Consider the following 4922-nt stretch of genomic DNA (forward strand, 5'->3'; position numbering starts at 1 on the left):
CCATTTGTATGACAGAGAGGAGCTAACTTTGGGTGTTTTAGTGCATATTTGGAAGAGGAGTGAAGAGCATCAAGCCTTGGAACGAGAAGAGGCTTGTGGATCAAGTGTTTTTCTGTGCTAGCTTCAATTTGGAGGTAAAAAGCTACCACCTTGATCATGTCTTTGATAGATCTCTTTCTAGGGAGTTTTAGGGCTTTTCCCCCCTTATCTTGTGGTTCTTGAGTTGCTGGAGCTTGCCATGGGGTTGAGACTCCAGATCTGGACAAAATGAGGTCCCATGAGCCCAAAGATCCAAGCTTTATCAAGCTTTGGGCAAGTTTCCATGCATGAAAACCTATATGGAGCTTGTTTTGGCATTTTAGGCCCTAAATGCCATGCATGAACGTAAAGCTGCATGATTCAGTCTTAGAAGGCTAGATCCAGAGTATGAGACCTTATTTCTGCCTGAAATCGTATGAATAAGAAAATGAACTGAAGGGACTCGACGAGTTGGTGAGCCGACTCGACGAGTCTGTTAGGGTTTTCCCCGATGAGTCTGGACGCATTGTAACTCGACGAGTTGACGAGACAACTCGACGAGTTAAGTTGGATTTCACGACAGTTCTGAGTAAACGAGGGAACTCGATGAGTCGCATAGATGCACTCGACGAGTTGGGTCAACATGGGTTGTTGACTTGAGTGTTGACTTCTGTTGACTTTAGGGTTGGTCAAGACATGGATTATGGAGACCATGGAAGGGTAGAATGCTCTTTTACCCATTGCAAGAGTTAGAGTGAGGGGTTAGCTTAATTTATTCAGAGTTGTGGTTATAAGTGTTAATTAGAGATGATTATGGCATGTAGGCGGAGATTAGACTGTTCGAGGGGTACGAGGCTTACTTGCTTACTTACGAGGTGAGTTTTCTCACTATTCTTACCTGAGTGATAACATTGTGTGACCGGAGGGTCTTGTATGCTTATTTTGAGTTATGTGATATCCTGCATTATGTATCTGTGATTTATGTTGTGTATTATCCCGAGCTTTATTGAGTTAGGACCGGAGGGTCCAACCCGAGTTGTGGGACTAGAGGGTCTCCACTGAGACACATTGACCGGAGGGTCTTTATCGAGATATAGCCATGAGAGGCTAATGAGATGTGTGTGGTATTTTTGGGGAACTCACTAAGCTTTGTGCTTACTGTGTTATGTGATATGTGTTTCAGGTACTTCTCAGGATAGCGGGAAGGCGTCGGCTTGACTGTACACATGAGATGGATTTTATGTTTTGAGGATTCTGGATTTTATCAAACAATTTATGAATTTGTGTTTTTGACAATTTGACAATTGGGGTTTTTGAAATGTGATATTGAGAATTTTGTGATTTTGAAAATGAAAATTTTGTCTGAAAATTTACGGTGTTACATGAGTTATGTACGTTGAGCGTAGGGATGGAGCAGGATGGGCGTACTCAGCCTGCATTGGACTTTAACTTCCTTTGACCGTTGAGTTTTTGACCAAGTTTTACCTTGGGTCAAACATGAGGGTTTTTGAACTGTTGATTAAGATTTTACCTAGTTTTGGTGATTAGTGGATTCGTGGGAGCAAGCAGTGCAGAAAGGGATGCGTATCTCAGTGTTTTAGGGTTCTTCTTTTCAGGTGAGTCTCCTAACTTTACTTGTGGGTCGAAGGCACCAATGTCGGCCCACTGGATTGTGCTATGTATCCTTACGTGTATGATGTTGTTATGTGGTAGTGATATGTTAGATTGGTAGATATGCATGATTACATGTACTTGTTGGTTATATGTTTATGTTTATTTGTTGCATATGTAGAAATAGTGGGGTTTTGGGTTGAGGCTTTACTGCTATGTGTTTAAGCCAACAAACCGGGGCATTCCAGCCCAATGACTGATTGAGCCATGGTATTCCAGTCCGATGACTGATTGGACCCGTTGCATATTGTCACACCCCCGAACCAGACGGCGAAAACGTCCGGGGGCTCGTGTGACTAACAATTGAATAAGCATCACAATGAATATACATGAAGCATAACACATTCATCACCAACATTACATAATACAACTGGCATTGTTTACATCAAGTACATTGTTAATATACATAAGTTCTATTTGTTCAAAGTAAGATAAGTGATGTTACATAAACAAAACCATACACTTGCTTATCTTCCAGCTTAACGATTACCTGAGAATACAAGTTATTTTGAAAACGGTCAACATATATAATGTTGGTGAGTTCATAAGTATATTTGAGTAAAAGTCTTTGTATCTTTCATAAAAACCCAGAAAATCCGATATTTTCTGTAATATATTTTTGAAAATGATGTGAAGGTCGAGTATAAATGCATGTGTGAATTTAATAGATAAAACTTGTAAGAGTGTAGTTTAGGTTCATTGTATTTTGAATAAATGATAATTGTATATGAATAATTTCCCCAGAAAATCCGATATTTTCTGTTTTATAACAACGTCTAAATTCTTGTATCGTTAAATAAATCGTTTTGTATTAACACCATTAAAGAGTTTATCTTCAAAAGGTTATCTTTTGGTATAGAATCCCTATATGAGCCGTTATAACCATGCATAATAATGACTAGGTCGCCCGTCTTGGTATTTTTCCAAATGCCGGTCTTGACTAAGGATGTTGTCGCCCTAGACTGGCCTAGTCTAGCTGTAGCGAGCAGCTAAGGCATGGGGGTCACCCCGTATAGATCTATACACAAACTCCCGATTTCCTACCAGGAAACTCTGATTATAACTACAGGCTACGATTGTACACTCAGATGTGCCAACCGATAAGTCTCACTAGATTCTTAACCTCTTTTGTATTATGTTTAATGTTTATGTATTTGTGAGATGTTTTGTATTCGAAAGGTACTTGGATAAATTTACTGAGTTTTATGATTTCATAAGGGTATCGTTACAACTTACTAACACATGAATTTTCCATTCCAAGCCCTATTAGTATGAAATTGGGTCACAAAGGCCCAATCACATGCATAAGGGTAATTTAGGCCCAATAGGCATGTAAATGGGCCACAAAAGCCCAATAAACATGTAATCCATAACTTAGGCCCAAACTAACATGTAAGTGGGCCACAAGACCCAACAAACATATCATGGAACACATTGGGCTCATTTCACACTCAATTGGGCCACAAAAACTATTTATTGGGCCCAATATTCACATTTCTTGGCCATTGGGCCCAATGGCCAAGAAATGTGAATATTGGGCCCAATAAATAGTTTTTAACGTATTTCGTTCGTTCGTTTGATTCGATTGTTTGTTTTAGTTCGAGGCTTAATAGATTGATGATAAAAAGCTTTCATTTTGTAAAAATGACGTTTTTGGCCATTAATACTCGAATCTTTAATTAAGGCCCAAAGTTTTGTAAAAATGACGCTTTAGTCCATAATTTATAAAAGTTTGAAATTTTGTCCCCAAATGACTAGAAACTTATAGTTTTAACCCAAAATATTATGTTTTCACATTTAGAACCCTGTTTTGCAGAAAAATACATTTTCAGCCCCTTGTTTGTAAAAATTTACATTTTCGGCCCAATTTTGGAAAACTTTACATTTTTGGTCCAATTTGAAAATAAATGACATTTTCACCTTTAAACTTGGTTTATTTACATTTATGACTCAAACTTTGGCCAAATAACATTTTTAAACCTCAAAACTTCAACTTTTCGCAAATTGGGCCCATAGGTCGTGAGGCCCAAAAGTTTGGCCCAATAAGCTTAAATTTGCATTTTTGATCCCTATGAAAACATGTTTAGCATAAAAATACCTTTTTATACATGTGGGACCAGTTTGGCCCTTTTAAAAACAGAATTTTTACTTTTTACCCTTATATTTTGTTTTCTTGACAATTTTTAACCTTTAACAAGATTTTTGTTGAGTTCTTTTGCATCTTAAACATATGTTCACTTTTGGCTTGATAATATGTTGTATATAGTGTTGTAGTTCTTAGATCTTTGTTACATACACTTAAAATTTTGAGATTCACTAAGATCTAACACATTTTTACCAAATAAACTAAGGATTCACACAAAACATGCATATAACACATAGATCTACACATTTTACTTGTATTCTCCCCCAAAAATCATGTAAAACCGAAAACAAGGGGGTATGAACTCACCTTTGCTTTGATGTTTCGGTTTTTGAAGAGAAATGAAGAAGATTTTTGGTCCTAGCAAGCCTCCTTGAGTTGATTTCGAACTTAAGAAGCTTCTAAGGTGTTCATAGAGTAAAGCTTTGTAAGAAAGAGTTTTAGATGTTGAAATGAAAGAAGATGTTTGTGTTTGATAGCACTTACCAAAGATTGACAACACTTGATGAAGATCCTTGAATCCAAGCTAAATTTTCGAGACTTCTTTGAAGGAAGGAAGAGGATGATCTTTGAGAGTAATGGAGAGAATTTGTGTAATGTGTGTGTGTTTGGTGGCTCTCGGCCGAGAAGAAGAAGAGAGGGGAGAGAGAGAGAAGTGAAGTGACTATTATGGATGCATGTTGGTCCATGCATGGATATATGGTGTGTAATATGGAGGTGGCACCTCCCAAAGTCAACCCTCCCCATAATACTTCTTTTCTTTTTTTTCCTTTTTTTTTGTTTTATACTTGGGCCGATATTTGGGCTAGGAGGAAAGACGTTGAACTAGTTTGGCCCAATTCTTTCCTTGGTTCGAAATTATGAAGTCCATAGGGAAGTTTTCGGCCCATTGGGCCTTTAGGGTGGTCCACGGCCCAAATGGCATAGAAAGTGGGTTTTATGGCTCACTAAGGTTAATTGGATTAGTTATGGCCCAATAAGGCCCATTAGGGTTAGAATGAATCATTCTAGGCCCAAATGGTCCAAAATGTTTTAGATTTATGAATTGGGTCCAATTAGGATCCAATTAGGGCTTCTAAGTCCAATAAAG

This window comes from Lactuca virosa, chromosome 4, assembly GCF_052849685.1.
Source record: "Lactuca virosa cultivar CGN04683 chromosome 4, Lactuca_virosa_CGN04683_v6, whole genome shotgun sequence".
NCBI lineage: Eukaryota > Viridiplantae > Streptophyta > Magnoliopsida > Asterales > Asteraceae > Lactuca > Lactuca virosa.